The sequence below is a fragment of the Rattus norvegicus genome, chromosome 16 (assembly GCF_021556685.1).
Source record: "Rattus norvegicus strain SHRSP/BbbUtx chromosome 16, alternate assembly SHRSP_T2T, whole genome shotgun sequence".
Classification (NCBI taxonomy): domain Eukaryota; kingdom Metazoa; phylum Chordata; class Mammalia; order Rodentia; family Muridae; genus Rattus; species Rattus norvegicus.
Genome location: NC_141549.1, coordinates 65,739,405 through 65,761,580, shown reverse-complemented (window position 1 = coordinate 65,761,580; position 22,176 = coordinate 65,739,405). Strand labels below are relative to the sequence as shown.

Below are 22,176 nucleotides of genomic sequence, written 5' to 3'. Positions count from 1 at the left end.
AAATCTTGGCTGCCCTTCCTTTTTTTGGAACAAAATGGTAGCTGTTGAGTGTCATCATACTCTGTCATGAGGAGCTGTGATGGAGCCCTTCTTGGAAACGGTTTCATTTTTTCAGTGGAAGACTAGATGGATACACCAATGACTTTTCTCATCATTCTCACCAAAGAAGTGACTTAGCTGGTATGGTATTTTAGCTTCCAATTGGGGAAATACAGCTCATCACTGTGGGAAAGGCAAGCAGTGGGTAGCTCCATAGTGGAACAGGGAACAGCAGATAGGAAGTAGGTCTAGTCTATAAAACTGGAAGCCCGCCCACAGTGACCCACTTCCCTCCAGTGAGGTCCCACCTCTTAAAGTATGATCTCCCAAAACAGTGCCACCAGTCTCGAACAAAGTGTTCAAAGACATGAACCTATGATAGACACGGTATATTAAAAACACAAGGGTGCCCCTGCCCTGCCACTCAATGGCAGTGCCTTGTGAGTGTGAAGGTCTCTTTTAGGCCTCTAGTAGATGGTTACCTAAGATACACATACATCAGCACTGGTAGAGCTTGGTCTTGACCACCCCTTTACCTTCCCCTGCTCTAGATGGCCCATGTCAGAGACACAGCACACAAATTAGGCATTGGTGGATGATCAGGTTGTCATTCTTGTTCAAGGTTGTCCTGTAAGGACTTTAGTCAACTTGACATACACTAGAGTTATTTGAGAAAAGGGAACCGTAATTTAGAAAATGCCTCCACAGGATTGGCCTGTACACAAGCCTCTGGAACATTTTCTATATTAATGATGGGTATGGGAGGGTCCATCCCATCTCCAGCAATGCTACCCCTGGACAGATGGTCCTATATTAGAAAAAAGGCTGAGCAAGCCAATAAGCAGAGTTTGGCCTCTTCATCAATTCCCGGCTCCAGACTCTGACGTCCCTTCATGATGGATTGTAAACTGTAGGGTGACATAAACCCTTTCCTCCCTAACTGCTTTTGGGGATGGGTGCTTTATCACAGCTATAGAAACCCGAACTAAGACAGTGGTGCAGACCTGTGCCTGATGTGGTGACCTCAGTGTATGATTCCGGTATGTTACAATCAGACCATTAATAATGTCTCATAGCCATGAGACACAAAGCACAGACAACCAGAAACACATATTTGCATACGGTCTGAGGATTCAGAGACCCCGTATCCCAAGGCACAGGAACAGCCTCTTTCTGTGCCCCCTTTGAAAACGGGAAATGTTATTGCTCTAGGCAGCAACTTGCAAGTGAACTGCCTCTGAACCCTTCAGATTCTTTTTTTCCCCTTGGTTAAATCTCAACGGAGCCAGAGCCGGTCATAATTTTCATGAACACAAGCTAAAGGCTTTCTCGCCTATTGAGCAAAGTAGCTGCTTCCTATTGCAAAAGAACCGATTCCTAGCCTTACTGTGTTGGCGTTTTCATTAAAATCCCCATTATCCTCTCCCTCCCAAACGCTGTAGATAAATCGCCCCGACCGTGTTTCAGTTAAAATATGTGAATGGGGTGTAAGGTAAGAGCGAGCTGTACTTCCCCAAACACAGATCACCTCGGTGAGGGAGACATGGCTTTATCTTGGTCCTCTATAATTACTTTAGGCCAGTATATTCCATTCATCAGCCATACCAGGACCATAAAAAGAATTCTGGATCAAAGCAATCATGTGAGGTAGACTTGGTGGTAAAGATGCTTTGGTCTGACAACCTCTTTGTGAGGACCCAGACGACCCCCCCCCCCGAAAGACTTTATCTGTAAAGCCTGAGGTACTCTGTACTGGCCATCGACAGGAAACTGGAGTGAGGGCTGGACTTGCCACAGTATGGAGATGCCGTGAGCTAGGTGACGCTGGCCAAACACTAATCCATTGCCAACGGTACCTTAGCCATTTTCTCACTCCGAGGGTAGCAACCAAGTAAATGCTCTTGAAAGTGCTTCGTCCACTGAAAAAGCTATTGTGACCTATGCATAACGGATTGCCAAAAGTCACAAACAAAATAAAACAGTGAGATAACATTGTTGTCCCAATTGGTCACTTTCAGAACAACCAAAGTCAAGTGTCCTGTCCTGGTTTTTGTTCTCTCTATCTTCCTTGTCTCTCCTGGGTAAATAAGGGAAGGAAGTGTGCCCTTCACTTCCTGCCACCATGCTCAGCGTGCTCAAAAGATTACAATGTCATGGCCGTGTATTCCCATGATCCTTGGAAAGAATCCTTTGTCCTCATCGCACAGACAAAGTTTGAAGCTCAGAGAAGCATGGTGGGTAACTATCATGGCACTAGCAAGCAGAGGGTCACTATCTTTATCTGGCCTTCAAGTCTGTGTTTTTGACCACCACAGGGGAATGACAAATCTCTCTCTCCCTTGAAGCAGGGTCTTCTCTGAAAGTAGGAATTACTGAAAGTCCAACCTATCCTGCTCAAAAAAAAAACACAACTCAGTCTTCCACTTCCACTTTACCTTCCTTTGGAAACAAAGTCCCTCATGAATTCTTTTTCAAAACAATATTCCTTTTAGTCTTTTTTTATGTGAATATTTAGGGTTTATTACATATCAGACATAAATTCTATGTGTGCTTATGTTTAAATCTGTTATATCCTTGTGACAACCTATGACCTAGTATTATTTTAAAGATGGCAGGACTGGAGAGATGGCTTAGTAGGTAAGAGCATTTGCTACTCTTGCAGAGGACAAAGGTTTGGGTCCCAGTATGGCTGTCACCTGTAACTCAGTCCAGTTGCAGGCGATCTGATGCTCTCTTCTGACCTCCGCAGGAACCAAAAACCATGCACATGGTGTGTATAGACAGATGCAGGCAAAACACTAATACACATAAAATAAAATAAATAATTTTTAAAACGATAACACAGCTGAGTTGTAGAAAAGCTAAGAACCTTGTGTAGTACTATGACAGCTAAGTGGAAGGTTCGAACCCAGCCAGAGCATGAGCAGGTTTATTACTCTGTACATAATAAAAATATTTCAGAGAATGCACAATAAATCATTAGCACTTATTTATGAGAAATTGAACTTGGATAAAAAATTATCAAGGGAAAGACATATTTTACTTCATCCCCATTTAAACATTCTCCAACTTTTACAGTGTGCATATATTTTTTTCTAATTAAATATGTATACATATTTATATATACACGCTAAAATGTCTTTTTGGGGCACTCATTAGAAATTCATTATTTATAATGATGAGATGGTACTTTTGATGGGATGGGACATTTTAATGAGGGATGGATGTTTTCAGGAGGAATTCAGAAGTCTGGAGTAGTCAGGGTAGCCACGTAACACTCAGTGAAGCTATCGTCTATCCATCAGGCCTATCCAGTTCCTCCCTGTGGACCACCATTATCACACACCTCAGCACATGGCCAGAAGACAAGCAGAGAGGGGGTTTGGGACTGCACTGTATGGGTTTCTATCCATTCAGAGACAGAGGGTAAGTAGGAGAATATAAATTTTGGCAGCTCCTTCTGTGAGGACTGACCTCACGGGACTCGGTCAGGCCTAGACCTCACCCTGGGAGTGATTTCCCCACATCCGCTCTAATTTATTGACAAGAATTGTTTCTGTCCCAATGATTACTGGGCACAATTTGAAACTATGCACTATTCCGGTCAAAGAGACAAACTGAATCATTGTTTCCTCACACCACCAGCCCTGGTCATATTTTTTCTCTCCATCCTCTCTCAGTTTTGAAGATACTGGCCGCACAAATCGTCTCCAGACATTTCCCATTGTCCTTTAGTCAGCCCCACACAAAGCCGATTCATTGCCTGGCCTTGGTCTAGCCAAGCAGCTGAGAGCTCCAGGTTTAATGCCCAGACGCCTTGTCACAGGCAAGATGTTTTTCAAGATAGATAGCTCCAACTGTGTGCGTCTCTGTGTGTTTTACACACTCACACAGACACACACACATTATGTATGTATACGCACATACGTGTGTATCAAATTTCCTTGCTTTCCCAAATGTTAGGAAATAAGATAGATATGTCTTTTTACATTTGGGATGGATTAATGAAGTCCTAGTATACTATCATTATTATTTATTTTCAGGGAATTTCAAAGTACACTTTGAAGTACAGCTCTCTGTCTATCCGGATATCACTAGGTAGGCATTCTGTAAATGACCTTGTCTGATACACCGAAACCCCATTCACTATCTCATTCAACCTTTGTGGAATTTGAAAGCATGACAGTGAGTGAGGACTGTCAAGACCCTCTGCTGGGCACTTCTCTGGTACTAGGTCACTGGGTGACTTGCCAATCCCACATAACATCTCACAAGTTCCTTAGCTACCATAGCTGTTCACAGACAGTGAAGAAGGGTGCTAACCTTTGTGCCATGGAGAGTCTGGAGGCACCCCCTAAAGAAACAGATGCTTCTCACTTCTTCTTAGAAGTCAAGATCTAGCTTCTCTCTGCCACCTTATCTAGCATGGGACATGGGGCTCGGGGCTCTCTACTGATATCAGTCACTCTCCTTCTGCCTGGGAACATGTCACCTTTGCTACTTCAACACAACTTCCTCCGAGAAGACACACCACTGTCATTCACACATCCCTTTCACATCCTCTATAAAATTAATGTTGTCCTTCACCCATTGTTCTTGACAGGTTTACTCCTTGTGACACTTCATCGTTGCTATGTCTCCCTTTAACACTAATGCATGACTCTTTCCAGACTCAAGTGTATTAATTTTTCATCTTCCCTCAGCCTCGGTTCATGTTTGACTTCCAGTAGGTGTTCAGCAAATATTTGTCACATGCACAGGTGGCTGAACTGAGGGGTTCGTGGAAACAAACCTTCTAAACTGTGAATCACTAAACACACACCATTGCTATGGTGACGAGTCCTGGCTGTATGTGTCGGTAACAGTCAATTCTGCTCTAGAAAATAAGCAAATGCAAACAAAATAGATGAACTTCATGCGGCGCATAAGCCATGAGTAGACAGCTCCTGATTCACAGAAAATTCACAAAACAGCCACGAAAAGGGAGTTAGAATGAATGGCTGAGCGTACGAAGAGTGAACGAACCCAGAGTCAACAGAGAGTCATGAACCTCTGAGGCTCAGGGTTCATGAGCTCTTCACTGGGTCACTAATAATGACGCTCCCTTCTGACAGTATATGCCTGCTTGTCCACGACATCTAACTACCTTGCTGCTCCTCAGGGTAACTGGAAAACCACGGCTGTTGATCCAGGGTCTTGCCCCGGTGTTTCTCTCTGGGAAAGGAAGCTGTGTTCTGAACCCAGCTGTTCAGACATCATTTCTCACTGCTGTGACCCTCCATAGTGATGACGCAGGTATAGTAGGGAAAGAGAACCTCAAAAGCGTATGTGAGGATCAGACAATTAGGCCCCTCTCCCTCCACTCACATCAGGTCTGTGACCTACCTCAGCTGTCTCTTCTTCTTGGTGTGTCTTTCAAATAAATCAAAGGAGCTCCAGTGTAGCTCTGGAGCTCACTTGATCAGGATACACCAGGCCTTGGGTTTGATCTACAGCGAAGGGAAAGGATACATGAATGAATGAAACATTCTCCCCATATTACTCGAGTCTTTCTGAGGTCTGCACCCCTCTTTATATGACCTGTGGGTCAGTTTGCTTGTTGGCATGTTTATAGACTCCTACTTCCTCAAGGAAGTCTTCCAAGGACAAACACATTGCCTATAAATATCTCTTCTAGTCACTGGACCCTTCTTCCCCAGCAAGCCAAATTTGCTGTGGATCCTCTCAGACCAACCAAGAAACTGCTTCTCCAATCACTTACAAGAAAAGGGTAATTTTAAGCTGGAGATTTTTCTCTGCAGAACTCACAATTAGAAGAGGATGTCAGATCCCCTGTGATTAGAGTTACAGTTGTGAGCCACCATGTGGGTGCAGGGAACCAAGCCTGGGTCCTCTGCTAAAGCAGCCAGGGTTTTTCCTGCTGACCCATCTCTCCAGCCCTATACACTAAACATTCTAAGTATATAACTCAGGCTGGTTTGTAATGCAAAACTCTCAGAGGAAATTGCCTGGATAAGAGTCTTCCTTAGTGGGGTTGGGGATTTGGCTCAGTGGTAGAGCGCTTGCCTAGCAAGCACAAGGCCCTGGGTTCGGTCCCCAGCTCCAAAAAAAAAAAAAAAAAAAAAAGATTCTTCCTTAGCCAGTACAAATGGGAGAGGCTTTGAGCTTTTCCTCAAAAGACAGGTGATTTGTTTTTTTTTTTTTTCAGAATCCAGGCAACAAGAGTGCACTTGCAGAAGTCCATCCCTCTATTTTCTCCAGCTTATTTGAATTTCTATGCCCGTGAACCAATAAAAACATGTCTCGCAGAGTGGGGAATTGGCTGAGTCGGTTCCTAGAGTGTGATATTATTTCTGATTTTCATTTGTGTTTATTGGCCATCAATAGTATTATAAGTCCTGTTTATTGCCACTGGGTTCACATAGATCAAATTCATGTATAAAATAACTCCCCCTTGAGTCACATTGAAATTTTATTCATATCGAGTTTCCAAGGCTGTTTCTTTCTTTGGACAAGATCTATGCCAAATACATCGTTCCCCTAATTCTACCGATGGCTCCTTTAAAAACAAATTTGTTGAACATAACACTGTGACTGAGCTTCTGAAAGTTTGAAATCCCTTTACAACAGAGACCTGCTGGCTCACTAAGAGAAAAGACAGAGGGAGAGAAGACAGGGAGATGAACAGAAGAAAGGGGAGAGGGGAGGAGGGAAGCAAAGCCTCCATTTGATCTTGTGTATTGAATTCACTTTCCATCTTCTAATAGTGGGTTGATATTCAATCTCACCGGCTCAGCACCGAGACATCTACATGTTGGAGGCTGCCTAATACTAGAAAAATCGCTTTAAGGGGCCTTGGGGACTACGGATGGTGTCTGTGGCCCTGTAAAGTTGATCCTTGGCAATGCATACCAGACTCAGGACTCTGTTTGGTTTCATATTGTGTCAGGGAAAATGAATAGTGTTTTTATCCTCGGATCTCCATTGAGTCTGACTGTGTGATGTTATGCACTGTATCTGTAGGAAGCCTTCTCCTTTGGTCTCATGGTGGGCTGTTTACAAGCAGATTAAAATCCCTATATCTCAGAAGAAGGCTTGTAGTGCTGAGCCCCCCCCCCCAGGGGAACTGGCTTTTTCACCCACTACAAGAAAATAGTAGAAGACAAAAGGACCAACGGGCTCAAGAGGGACCAGAACCTGCGTTCTCGCTTTGGTATCTGCTCACCAGGAGTAGGTACCAAAGTCAGAATCCTCTGGACCTCCAGACACAACCAGATCCAGAGACCACATGATATCTACTGGGCTCACTTTAATCTGACTCTTTCCGATTTGGAATTCTCTCCTGAAAGCCTCTCACTTTACCCTTAGAAATCAGGCTAAAATGGGCCACAGAGCAAGAAAGGAGCCACACAGGGGCTGGGGCTGAGATGGTAAAGTGCGCATGTGCGGAAGTGTAGGAATACAGTGCTAAGGTTTGAGTGGGGACGGGACGGAAGTAGGGGGAAGGAGGGAAGATGCAGGAGCCCCTTGGTTATTCTCTGTATTGAATGCTCTGTTTATGATATCTTGTGCAACTTCCTTTAGAATCTCAGCTTTAGGTTCTGGAAAAGGGTCATTTTTAAATGACTGACCTCGTGAGTCCAACCTGAAGTATGTTCCCTTGGGATCACGCCTACACCCCCACACTATCTCCTTCTTCCTCTGGGATTTCGATTGCTTTGCGAATGTATGATTAAGTTTTTTTTATACTGTTTACATAGAGACTGTTATGGCTTCCCAGGAAGTGAGTTAGGCCTCAGATCATCCCTGCTTTGAGGAAGTGTGGGGATGGGAACAGATGACCAAGGGTGGCCTCCCTCTCTGTTCTGACAAGGAAAGAGGCTTCTTCCTGGTCTTTTCCAAAAGGAACCATGTTTGTATTCCCCATGCTGAGAAAGAGGAATTAATAGAGTACCCACTTACTACTGGTTATTCAGAAAACTGTGGCTTCCTATTTTTACAATAAGCCAAGAAAGAAAAGAAACACAAAACAAAACCAGCCTTCTACCAGGGAGTTCTGACCTCCTCTCCTTCTTTTGAAGCAGTTCTCTCCACCCTTCCCAGACACTGGTTTCCCTGGTTTCTCTTGTCCAGTGATGCTTATGGAATACAGCTTGAAACACGTTCATGTTAAATTACATACTAAACACATTCATGTTAAATTACATATTTTTAAAAAAGCTTTGCTCTCACCTCTCCTAAAGTATGCCATTTTGACAAAGATTAAAAGAATTCATGTCTCATGGGTGGGGGATGTTCAGCCCCTGATACAGGAAGGACATACAACTGTCCTTCAGATCTTCCCTCCATCCCTGGAGTCACATGCTTCAGGAGTGACTTGAGAAAAAGAGAGCTGAGGCCTTGGCCTATTGCTCAAGATCTCTTGTATCTTGCTGTGATGTTTCTGGCATGTGGTCATTTACATCCCCTGTTTTTCTAAAGAAATGATTCCCTCTCATCTCCCAGACAATGACTAACGGCCCTCTAGGACATTGCTGCTTTGGGGTTCATCAGTAGTTCACAAATCGAAGAATATACCGTCATGCTAGCCAGAAGGATTCATTGACAGGCATCCCTAAAAACTAGTGAGTACTTTTTCTTCTGTTGGCTCATAGCTCTCTAGTTCTGTCCTTGAGGCCTCGTGGGCTAAATCTGTTTGCTGTTGCATAGGACAGGCTTTCAAAGAACTAAGGGTGGCAGTCCCATCTGCCAAATCTAGTGTTTCCTTGTTAACTGGAGGTTACTCTGGTGGTGTGGATTGAGCTGGAACATGCTGAAAGGACTTACTGCTCACGGGTGTGTGGTTTTAAAAACGGAGTCTACGTTTTCTCTCTTGAATCCAGATGGCTTCGGAGGGAGACGAAGTCCCTTCCAAATGGTTGCTAGAATCCTCACTACAGGATCTTTGGGTTGCCTTACGAAATCCCTGACCTTGCTAAGGCTATTCTGTGAGGAAGCCTGGGCCACTTGAAAAGCTCCAGGGGGCAGTGCAGAGTGGCCCAGCATTCAGACCCCTCAGCACAGGTGTTTAACACACTCCAGAAGAGCGTGACGAAGACTCCAGATGCTTCCAGCTCCAGACATCTGAGTCAACCCCAGCCACTGCAGTCCTCCCAGATGAGACTAGATATTGAAGACAGCTACTCACTAGGTCCTGTCCAAATTCCTAACTCACAAAACCTGTGAGTATAACAAAAACGAATTCGATAAAACGAATGTCCTTTCAGACCATTGTACTTTGGGATGCTTCTTCACAGAACAAGCGAGAATATATCCGAGATCCACTCCTAAATCACCTCAGCCATAGCCCCTTCTGTCCAAGAGTAATGGCAACTCTAAATCCTCTTATTCTTTAAACAAAGCTATTAAATTTATTAATCTTGCATTTAAAGCCAACTTCCCCCAGAGTACCAGGGGGAAAAGGAATCTCGTAAATGACAGGAAGTAATACCGGAAACTGATACTCTCTCGAAAGCAGTGCCAAAAGGACCAGAGGAGTTCTCAGTCCCCAGACCTTACTGCTTTGCATCACACCCGAGCACAAACTGTTGGTTTGAAGCTGCTTGTTCAGATAAGAGAGACTTTTAAATCCTTACTCCAACATCCGGTATTAACTCGTGCGGTTTCCAGCCTCGTATCGTTAGAGGGAAGGAAGCTAATGGAGATGTGAAATCTGAATGCATCCCGCAGTCCAAAAGCAGGCACAGGTAATTCTTGTCTCGTAGGAGACCGGTGAGGATGGGGAATCAAAGGAGGAACCAGTTCATCCCATTTACTGTAAGGGGTGATGGACTGGATCGGGTCCCTGACAGATCCGCTAGTATAGACCACGCCGCCTCAATCCGCTCGTAGGGTTTAATAAACTCAACTTCCACAGTGGGTATCTCAGTCTCTCTGGGTTTTGTTTTAAATTTTCCTATTTTCTTACGTGCATAGAACAGGGATCAACGCACAGGATTTGTTAAATAAGTGAGGGTAATTCTAGGAACGGTTCCCCGTTGGCCACAGCTTCTGAATCTCCTCACAGGTCCAGGAAATCCAAGTCATGTTGGCCCCACCTCTCAGCTCGCAGGGAGTACAGAATACCGAGGAGGACAGATAAAGCACTGACAAACCCCTCAGCTATACCTATTTTCCATTTTCTAATTACCAAGATGTTTAACCTACAACACGAATAGCCATGTTAAAGCCATTTGTTATATGCAAAGCAGGGGCATGGCACGTTGATAATTAAGGCCTCCCTCTGTGACAACCTACACGCTGGAGGTATAATTAGTGTAAGTACCTCTTAGCTGGCTAGCCATGATTACTGGGCTTAAACATATATTCAGCCACTTATTAGTGAAATTCTATAGTGTCCGGAGGAACTGTTGTTTTAATAAATGGAGTAGGAGTTTTCTAGCCTGTGCCATGCTGGGTGGTGAATTGATGGTGTAATTTTTTTTTTTTTTTTTTTTTTTTTTTTTTTTTTTTTTTAGTGTCTGCATAGCCTCCATTTTCAATATGGAAAGCGCAGATCTTAAACACCCTCGGGGCGGTAAGAATAGCCTCTTGATGCTATTTTCTGATTCACTTTGGCCATACAAGGGTTTTCCTTCTCATGGGATTTGCTACTAAAGCTCTCTCCCTCCCCCCTCCCCCTCCCCCTCCCCCTCCCCCTCCCTTCCCCCTCCCTTCTTCTCCCCCTTCCCATCCCCTTCCCCTCCCCTTCCTATCCCCTCACTTCCTTTCCCTTCCCCTCCCCCTCCCTTCCCCTCCCCTCCCCTTCCTCTTCCCCTCCCCCTTGCTGCTCTATGCAAGACAAAGAGCACCCACATGCCCTCTTTCTTATTCAGAGCCTAAGGGTGACAACTTAAAATCAAGCACTTAGCATTCATTTTTAACAGCTCTGCTTTGTCTATCACCTCCCACCCCCACCCCATTAGGGCTGTGTCAAAATCTCACGCCTATGACTTGATCAGGTGTTGTATACAAGCACTGAAGTTCTTAAACCTAACCCCAGAGGAGACAGAATTCAAATGGTCAGAGTGGAGATAGTTAATTTCTCCATATCTTAATCTGGCTTCTCTTGAAAAATTGAGTTTTCAGAAAGAAATGGAGACCTCCACATCTTTTAAGACTGGCATTGTTTCCTTTCTTATCTAAGAGCATCAAGAAAACCGCTTTAGAACTTTCTTGTCGGAGTAACTCTGTGAATTATCGGGAAGCTAATAGAATTTGAGGCGGCTACTGCATGGGCTGTATCTGTGTGTACTTGCATCATTTGTCCTAGGAGTGGTCTGGATCCGCTATGGATCCTCTGCTGATGGGGTGGGGATTGTGACCTGAGTCACGGGTCTCTCTTGGTTGTCCCTGTTCCCAGTATCTGACACTCAGTGGGGCTCAGTCCACATTTGAAGAAATAGTGTTGCTTCTCATGAGTCAAGAGGGCACTTTTCTCTTTCCCACCAGGCCGTGACCGCAGAGATATAATTACAGTGACCTCAGTTCTCAGTGACCTCTGTGTGCTTTGAGAGCCCACAAGAAGAAAAGGTATTTGGGGGACAAAGTTGGCGATTCCATTGATCAAGAAGTAAGACCGCAAGGGACTTTGTGACCACGAAGAGACTTTGAGAAATTGGTTTACAAGCACTAAAGCAAGGAAATACATTTGATTCTAGGACCACCAAACTGAATAAGATACGCAGAGGAACTTGTAGCTTCCATACCTGTCCAAGATTTTCCTGGCACCAAACACCAAGTCCATCATTATATTTGTCAAACAACTGAATATCCCTGGATATCACAAATGCTGATCCAACTTCCAGGAACCTGAGACATCCAGGAAAGGCTGCCCCATGAGCGTCAGAGTGGGTGGAAAGGTGGACAAAATGCTGTTTGCTGGCCCCGGGATTGCCCTCTTCCCACAGTGCCACCTCGTATCCCCTCCAGGGCTGACAGTCGTCTGGAGCCTTCCGTCACCTGAATGTTCTGACAGGGCTCTGCCTCTACGAGAAATCTTTAATCACTTTTCTAGCTTTTCCATTGCTGGAGTGAATGGCTGAGACAATCAGCTTATAAAGAAAGGATTTATTTGGTGTTCCTAGTTTTGTGAGATTGTAATCCACATTCACATGATTCGCTGGGCCTGTGACTTTGAGTCAGTGTCTGTGTTTGTCCATTATGGCTGAGTGAGTGGTAAGCCATACTCATTACTGTCAGGAATGAGAGGTGGGGGGGAGTCTCAACCAATATTTGCGATTCTGTGCCCACCAACATAAGGTTTTGTACTAGGCCTTCTAGGCCTTACTGTATAAAGGTTCAACACAGGGGTTCTCAGCTTTCCTAATGCAGGAGATCCTTTAATACAGTCCCTCATGTTGTGGTGATCCCCATTCATTATAAAAATATATAATTTCACACACACACACACAAAGTTACACTTCATAACAGTAGTTTTGCTACTGTCATGAATGATTCTGATGGTCTTAGGCAGCCCCATGAAAGGGTCGCAGTCCCAAAGGGATGGTGACCCACAGACTGAGAACCACTGCACACTCCTAGTGGCACCAAGCAGGAGCTACATTCTAACACGTTTCTAACGGTGGGCCTGTGGGAACACTCCAAATCCAAGCCACAGAGTTCACTATACTCTCCGAGCCTGCCTTCTTCCACATTTGTACATTTTCTTCATGGCGATGAGCTTCTCCAAAGAAGTTGCTTTTGGTAAATCCAGTGCTGAGAAGTGAATCAGTCTCAAGGTGACAGGACACCCTGGTGCATGACAGACTCTGTCCTAAGGACTTCGAGTATAGCTGGGTCGTTTGAGCATACTTAACCCCAGCATGTGGGAGGCAGAGGCAGGCTGATCTCTGTGAATTTGAGGTCAGCCTAGTCTACAGAGTGAGTTCCAGGACAGCCAGGCCTACAAAAGATAAAAGACTGAGTCCTTCCTTTAATCCTCATGATTAAACCACACACATATCATAAACCACTAAATCATACACATATTATTCTGTCTTAGCTTAGTCACTTAACTGAGTCACTTAACAATAACGCTCTCTTACTAACTCAACAAACATTTGGTACGTGTCTAACATATAAGCTGGGCATTCTGCTAGGCACTTGTGGAGCAACTTTTGCAGGGGTATGGGCAAGTAAGCCATTCATTTCATTGAGTAAGAATGTAAGAGATGGGGGAGATTTCTATGCTTGGGAAACACATAGAAGAGCCACTGACCCACGGAGGATGTGATATCCACAAGCCATAAGTAGGTACTAGTTTGCCTTTAATACCAGCACTAGGAAGCAAGGGCAGGAGGATCGCTGAGCTCGAGGCCAGCCTGGTCTACAGGTCAAGTTCCAGGACAGCCAGAATTACACAGAAACAGACAAACAAAACAAAAACAAAAAGAGGTCGCAAGCTCCAGGGATCTCACAGTGAAGAAGGCAGAGAGGAGAAACCACAGGGAAGGGAGGAGAGGCACTGACCCCCGAAGAAAGCCATGCATGTGAAGGTTGTAAGCATAGAAGAAATGCAAAGGCAGTCTGACTCAGTGACAGCTCCTTCCAGAGAGGCCTAAGCATCACTTACAATGCTAAGGAGCTGGAGGGGAAAAGGGGAAGGATGGAGACCAAGGTGGAGTTTTTTGGGAGAGTCAGGATGAGTTTTAAGAACTGTATACCCTAACAATATACATGCTTGCTCCAAGCAATTCACCAGCCTGACTTGGAACTTCTGAGACCCCAGTCCTGAACAGAAAAGCCTGAAGATGTGACTTACACAGAAGGACAGCACCAGGACCATAGAGTCCTACTCAGGATGGAGGGTACATCCCTGAGAATGCCCTGAGAGCATCTATGGTAAGAGATGGCCTGCCTACCACCCCCAATACACCTACAGACAGAGACCATGCAGAGAACCCCCTCTGTCCCTGGGTCCAGTTTCAGGGAGGATGCTCAAATAGTGAAAAGATCAGAACTGTTTATCCATCAAAACAATTGCTCTGAAGCTAGCCCTTTCTGCTACGTTTGGAAAATATTTAGTTGGGAATACATTACGAACTGAACCACTTGGACTTCAGCTCTTCTGGGCTGTTAGTTGTTGAAAATACTTCATCTCAACTTGCCACTTTTTGCGGGTCTTCGTTGGGCTTTGCTGATGGTGGTCTTCGACGATGCTGTGTGGTATTGGTTTGTCTTGCTGATCATCATTTGTCACGACTTTGTAGAGTGATGTACACCAAAGAACTCCTGGGGGCGTTCCAGCAGCTTCTTGCAGCTCGGGCTGATTGGCAGAGCCTCCTGGCTTCTTCTGGATCAAACTCCCATTGCTAATTCATGAATGGTGTTTGAGAGTGGATCGAGCTGCCTCTGCTGACCCATGTGAACTGAACTGCTCATATCCTGACAACGCAAATTGGATTCTCCCCAAAGAACTACTTGTAAACATATCTACATTGCCCTTTGCCACATTAACCTTTCCTTTTCACGTCCTCTGGTGGGTGGTGGGCTAGAAGGGAGGTTAAAGCATTAAGTACATTTATTAAAGTAGGTTTTTGATAAATTAAAGCCTACATTAGCTACATGCAGAGCTCAGCGCATTAACATACACTCAAGTGGGGGTGATCCATTGTGCCTAGATATAAAAACCATCTCCTTTCTCCTCCTCCTCTCTACCTCTAAGACCCACATCAACACAATCCTCTCTAGGGAAGTTTTACATTTTCCAAACCTGTAACTGCTCCATCCATTTGATGATGGTGCTTTACTCTTGTAAATGCTCTCATCTCCTTCAGTCTGGTGCTCTGCACACATACGATTTATCTTACCTCAGGTCCCCAATACAGCACCTCTTCTCATAACCTCACTCAATAGAACTTCACCCAATGAAAATAACAACAGCAGGTTGAGGTGTGGAAAAGAACCTGTTCCAAATCACTCCCCCTTTTCCTGTGCATGTGGACTCAGAGGACACACACAATGGTCTTTGGCTTTCTTTGTGCCATGGTTCATATTGCATTTTGAGCATTTTTGGTGTGCGTGAGACCTTCTGTGACCTCCCCATCTACAACTCGAGGTCATGGACAAAGGTCATATCCTTTAAGGAAACATAAGAGCAGATGCGACAAGGAACTGGGGGGAGGGTGTAATGCAGGAAACAGCCTTGACCTCTGACCCTGACACACAGGCTGACTGGATTAGAGATGCTCTAAAGGCAACCAGGCCTGATATTGTCATAAAACACAAAGGCTAACATTTCCTGTAGCCCGGGTAAGTCTTTAAAATAGTGGTCATGAGTTATATCATTCAACCTCGCAGTGATGTGGACTTTACATGATAATTTTACAAATGTAGACAGTAAGGTCCAGAGTAGGTAAGTGAAGCCTTAAATCATCCCCAGTTAGGAAATTTCAGAACAAACACTTGTCCTCAAACCTATCAGAGTGCATATTCAACTAGGGCTCACGTAAAGGATTCCATTTAAACAATTCCCTCTTCAAATACCTTATCTCCAAATGCAGTTGCATTCAAAGATCTGAGGTGAAATCCTGAGATGAGTTGTGGGATAGTGCAACTCATTCCATAGTGGAGGGAGGCCGCATTTGTCTAGAAGCAGTCTGTATTTTAAGTATTCTCAATTGAAGACACATTACAACACCCTCATTGCCCGTGAGCTGAAAAGCCATTTGATGTCAATATGGACCATGGTGGCATTTGATTTGCTTGCTTTTTTAATTTTGGAGTCTCCAGAGTGCCTATAAATCATGGGGTCTTGGACTCATCCTTTTGTGTATACCGCAAAGAAGAGTTATGTTTCCCGGAGTTTTTCTCCATCAAAGCCCAGATCTAGAAAGGAGAAAAGCATACATGTTAAGAAATATCTTGATGGAAGTAGGTATATTATTTTCCTGAGGACAATGTTGTTTTCTTTGATTCTGAAAACAGGAACACGGCTATGTGTCAATACACATAGTATTAAACAGCAGTGGATGCTGTCATAAGAACACAGTGGTAAAATGGTACCCAAGTGGTACCATTGGACTTAGTTGACTGAGACGATGGCTTTCGTTAGTAGTCTTCTATATCTTTTCCTTATTTCACACAGGCCAACTTGTGACCTGCACTGCTCAATGAGATGCAGCAAGTCTGGCAGAATGCCTGATTCAGACCTGGGTGTCAAGAGGACTTGTGAATGCTCACCTGTACGGCTAGCTAGACTTGCTTGTATTTGAACCTTTGACTTGCCATAGCACAAGCTTAGGGTATATGCTAGAGGAATGTGAAAGAAATATAGAAAAAGGAAAGTGCAATGGAGAACCAAGACATTCAGCTAACAATCTTTAGAGGCAGCACCACTTGGTGATTTCACAAAGGCCACAGGCAATTGAGTGAGAACAGCCAAGAGCAAAGTGACCATCCAGCCGAGCTTAGTCCAAGCTGTTGATCTATAGGCCCATTAGACCCTAGATTTGGAGCAATAATGAGGTATCATTACACGTAATTATTTAGACATCTTTTGGAGGTCTTTGGAGTGGAGAGGAGTTTGAGTACATATTGTATACGAGCACTGGCTGACTGAACTGGTCTCAGTTCCCCACAGGGACAATTCCTGTGTCCCATGTGACTTTATGGCTCTATTGAAGACTTTGGGTTGACACAAGGTTTTATTTTGGCCAACAGAATGTAACAGAAGTAATTTCTAGGTTTCAAGAGACTTTGAGTGTTCGCTTTTATTCTTTTTCTTGTTCCCCGAACATCCCTAACCCCATTCCTGTTGACTATGAGAACAATTTTGGATCAGCCTGTTGGAGGATGAAACATATTCGAGGAAGGGAACATCATCCCAGCCAAGGACACTTCAGATGAAGTGAACCAGGCTGATCTGCCAGTTGACCATAGATGAGTCATATACTCAGCCAAGTTGAATCCAGTCTAGATGAGTAGACTATTATTTCATGAGAAATAACAAATGATTGTTATTTTAAGCTACTGTGGTTGGGGATAATGTGTTGTGCACTGACACACTCTTACATAGTAGTCCAGAGGTTGGTGGTCATAGAGTACAGCATGACTGTTGTAAATGTGTCATTTTGGTCATATGTTCATGAAAAATCTTCTACTTGTCAATGCATTTTCTACCCAGAAGACTCAGGGAAATACTAAGGAATACCTATACCCGATAAGTTTCAAAGAACAAGACCCTAATTTTGAATCACTCCCATGATGTTGGTAATAGCTTAGCTCCGTTTCTATTGTCTCATTGCAAGGAACAGTAGGAAAAGTACCCCTTGGATGAACAGCAGTGTGCCTGATACAACTGATGGAGGCTAGTAGGATTGGGATCCTGTCATATAAAGGAGGCAAAAACAGAGTGGGATCTATGCTAATGTTTCAGATGCCAATCAAAGTCTGTGCCTTTGATGAGTAAGACAATTGCACCAAGACTGTAAGGGTCACTGGAGAGATTCTGTCTTATGAGAACCCATTAAAGTGCATTTTAGGTTAGGCATAAACCCTAGAAATGTGGATGTACTGCTTTTGTGGTTTGCAGTGTATAAGCTTGAGCGAATTACTTAACCTTTCTGCCAACATTCCCTCAACTGTTAAAAGGGTTTGTCTCAGGATGTTATAAGATCTGTCTAAGGCTAGCCCCCAGTTCAGTGACTCGGTTCGATGTAGGAGTTTAATGGATATGAGCTGTAAGTGGGCAGCAATGAGAACTCTGTTTCTGTTCTCTGAGAGTTCAAAAGATCCCCCCACCAAATGGTGATTTGCGAGCCTGGAGAGTTTGGCTGGACTTATGGCTCTACATTTTTGTTCATAGGCTTTAAATTTCCTGGAGGCTTTCTGTCATGGAAGTTAAAAGTGCCTTTCAAAGTTCCCAGCTGGGCTCCCTGAGGAGCAGATACCTTCCACATCTGGACAATCATGAGTCTTCAGAACGCAGGGTCACACTCTGTGGGAATCTGAAGCTAAGCTGCTGAAAGTGTTTCCACTGAAATCCAGAGGCCAACCAATGAACCCACTCCTCCACGGGATTGTCAAGATTACCCAGGACCCGCAGGTCTTCACGCCACTCTTTTCTGGGTGGAGGTTCAAAGATAATTTGATGGAAGTTCTATAATCTACAAAGGTCTCTGTCATTCCTTGTCAGATCCTGTGGAATGAGGCCAGTTGTCTTAGACAAATCCATTTTCTCCTCTACCCCCCTTTCCTACTACTCATTCTTAAAATTAAGCACGGAATGAGCAAAGAATGTAACCTTCTGAGGCAGAGAGACTGGCTGCCCCAGCTTGGGTTCTATGCGGCCTACACACAGGCACGCACGTGCTCGCATACACATGCACACACTGCCAGACAGGGAATCCTTCGACAACGTTGGTCCTGCAGTCTGCACTAGTGTGCTTAGTATGAGCCAGAAAGATCAAAGTCCTATGTGATGTTCCAGGCCCATAACACTGGCCTTTGGAAGGCAGGGGCAAAAGAATGTCTGAGTCGAAATAGCAAGACACTGTCTCATAACTCAAAATAAAAGAAGGCCAAAACCAAACCAAACCAAACAAACGACAGCAACAAAAACAAAACAAAACCCAAAACCAACGAACAGGGAATAATGACTTGGAGGGAGACGATGAGACTTGACTGGAACGGTGAGCAGAAGAGAGGTGACAGAGTCAGGAGAGCAGGCACGGCTCAGAAACACAGCCCTCAGAAGCCACAGCAAGGGGACTGGCAGTCTCCCACTAACAGGCCGACCTGCAATTTGAGAAATGTCATTCTGACTCTTGTGTCATGGAGAGGAAATGTCAAGAGGCATAGAATAGACAGAGGAGGCCCAAACACAAGGTATGGCGTACCCTCCCCCATAACTGTGGCTGGCAATAGCTGCAGTGAGAGATGGTTGGACTCTGGATATCCTAGAAGTTAGAGCTCAAAAGGAATTCCCAATACTTTGGAATAGGGGCTTCAGGCAAGGAAGGAGTTAAAGGTAATTCACATGTTTAGCCCAAGAGAAATTAAATGAAGGATGTTGCCAGTTACGGAAGTGATCAAACAGGTGTGGGGAGGTTGGAGATGGGGGATGGGGGAGCTCCATTTGAAACTTGATATCACTTCATAAAAAGAGTGGAAAACAACTCGGGCCATGGCAGTGTCTAATTCAGGATGGCCTGATGGTGACTCTTGCACAGGGTGACCTATTCTGAAGGCTTGGCTTCCGGCATACTGTAGTGGCCTGGCTTTGCTGCCACCTTTGTGGCCCTGCTATTGTAGATTTCAAATGATGCCATCTGTAGGCAGCACCACCCAGGTGACAGGTTTCTGGTTCATGATGGTTCCCCAGAATTAAATGGACTCTTAGACCTCTGGGAGACAAGTGGTGCTCCAGGCAAGGCGGTAGAAGGTAGGCGTGCCTAGATTAGGGAGTATTAGCAACCACTGACATGGTTTGTTCACAGATTTAGGTGAAGCTCCGTGGGGATGCTCAGATAGGCTTACAATGGGATAAGGAGAAAATGGACACATTTTGTAGGCAAATAAAGTGAGAATGTTCATGCTGGTTGAATCTGATTCACCCGGTAAGGGCAAGGGAAGTATTTGAGCAGTGACTGGCAAGTGGTAATGTTTTCATCTTGGCTTTGTCCTGGGGAAGCTAAATGGACAGCCTACTTCTTTAAACATAGTAGGTTTGTGCTATCTCACCCTGGCTTTCTATCTCACTTCTCCACTTATTCTTCAACCAAACTGCTTCAGCTATTCCATATTCTTTCCTATTATACACATGCGCATAGAACCTACCTACATCCTTTTCACATGGGCAGGAAGCATGCACACACATTATGTGTACAGTTACTCATCATGTATGCTTCTATACATGGTATATGCATACAGTATCTGTGCACACACACATGCACACTTACACACTTACTTAGTAATAATTTCCAAGCAACTATTTCCTTCAGCCTCCATGACTCTTAAGTGGGTTTTTGTACCCTAATTCATGGACATCACTCTCCTACGTGTCTACAGTAGGATTTTTCAAATTCATACTAGATTTTTCTTTTTCCCTTTTTATAACACATTAAACTAGTCATCAACTCTATTATTGGCTCTTCTTCCTCACTTCCGTCTCCTTTACCATGTTGTATTTCCTGACACCCTCATGATTAATGCTCTTACCTAAGTTCTTCAAAGCGTAAGCCAAGTGTTTCAGAGTTCCTATAATTCTATGTAAAAAGTGGCTAAGAACTCAACAGAAATATGGGTGGATGGTCTTGTGAGAAATCTTTGAAATGGATATTAAACAGCTCTTATGTTTAAGACAAGATACTCAATCTTGCTCAGTTGGATAATTAAAAATAGAATCTCACTGAAATAAGATTTTTAACCCCAAATTGGCAACAATAAAATTTTTCTAGCATTTTATGTTAGCAAAAATACTGGGGGGGGGAGTGGGAGTGGGAGGGGCAGGGGGAGGGAGGGAGAGACAGAGAGAGATCTCATCAGTCTCTGGGAGTGGGAACGGAAGTTGGCACAATCTATACAGAGACTATTTTGGCAAATTTATTAAGGTCTAAATACCAACACTTCTAACTAAGGCTTTGTCCTATGGATGCCCCTATGAGGGTGTGAACAGCTCAAAGCATTTATGTGGTACTGGAAACCGTGTGTGACCTTGGGAGACACTGGAAGTCAAAGGAACAATGTGCAGTTGTTCAGACAGCAGAACAGAAGCTGTCCACGCACAGACAATCTCCACGTCTACTGCTGCATTACCAATGTATCCAGAGTGATGTCCATGTCTACCCCTGTGTGTTCTCTCCCATGTGCTCTGAGTATTTCCAAGAAAAGAGAAGCAAACCCTCTAGGGAGCATAGGGAACTGTATTTTGACCACTTATTTGTGCCTTTTATTTCAATACAAATTGATATGTCAAAAATTGGGGAGGGTGCAATTATAGTATAACACACACACACACACAGAGAGAGAGAGAGAGAGAGAGAGAGAGAGAGAGAGAGAGAGAGAGATCACCAGGTGGCTCCTCCCAGTGTAACTGCTTTCCAGTTACATTGCATCTCCCTCCCACACATGTATTGAACCTCTTACTGTTCCTACAAGTGAGGCAGAAGGCATACAATGAAGAACCAATGAGAGGAAAAAGAAACAAAGGGGAAAGCCCAGGGTTTGATTCTCTCTTCAAAACTGATGGGACTGATGGGACTGATGGGACTGATGGGACTGATGGGACTGATGGGACTGATGGGACTGATAGGACTGATGGGACTGATGGGACTGATGGGACTGATAGGACTTTAAGCTGAGCCTCACTTTTTTTCATACATAAAATGGAAGCATGAACGCCACTTCCTCAAGTGCTTAGAAAGCTGAAACAAGATGCCTCCTGCGTTGCAGTTTACTTTGTGGTTCTGTGATGAACACTAACCAAAAGCAATTGAGGAGAAAAAGGGTTTATTTGACTTCCAACAGGTTACATTCCATCAGCAAGGAACACCAAGGCAGGAACACCAAGGCAGGAACTCAAGGCAGGAACTCAAGGCAGGAACACCAAGGCAGGAACTCAAGGCAGGAACTCAAGGCAGGAACTCAAGGCAGGAACACCAAGGCAGGAACACCAAGGCAGGAACACCAAGGCAGGAACTCAAGGCAGGAACTCAAGGCAGGAACTCAAGGCAGGAACTCAAGGCAGGAACACCAAGGCAGGAACTCAAGGCAGGAACTCAAGGCAGGAACTCAAGGCAGGAACTCAAGGCAGGAACCTGGAAATAGCAAAAGCAAAGACCACAGAGGAGTGCTGCTTACTGGATTGCTCTCCGTGCTTGCTCAGTCTGCTTTCTTATACAACCCAGGACCATCTGCCCAGAGATGGCACTGCCCATAGTGGGCTGGGACCTCCCTCATTAATCCTAAATCAAGAAAATGCTCCCACAGACATGCTCACACGATAATCTGATGGAGGCTTTATGGGACCTGTTGAGGTTCCCTCACCAAGATGATTCTGGCTTGTCTGGAGCTCCATTCTGCACCATGTCACCCCTACTGTGAGTGGATCCAGAGACACCATGTTTCTGCTGTCATTTCACTGGACCATCAGACAGG

General features: G+C 44.5%; 1 protein-coding gene and 1 long non-coding RNA gene across 1 annotated transcript in view; both read right to left on the bottom strand.

The window, feature by feature from the left end:
- The window catches only part of LOC148000593 (uncharacterized), a 38,363-nt gene extending 32,756 nt beyond the window's left edge, over positions 1-5,607 (bottom strand). The window contains exon 1 of the long non-coding RNA XR_015639977.1: positions 5,425-5,607. This is a non-coding gene — a long non-coding RNA (uncharacterized LOC148000593). The remainder of the gene's footprint in view (positions 1-5,424) is intronic.
- Erich1 (glutamate-rich 1) overlaps positions 1-22,176 on the bottom strand; it is a gene marked incomplete at its 5' end in the record, with an annotated part of 52,793,804 nt that overhangs the window by 17,902,783 nt on the left and 34,868,845 nt on the right.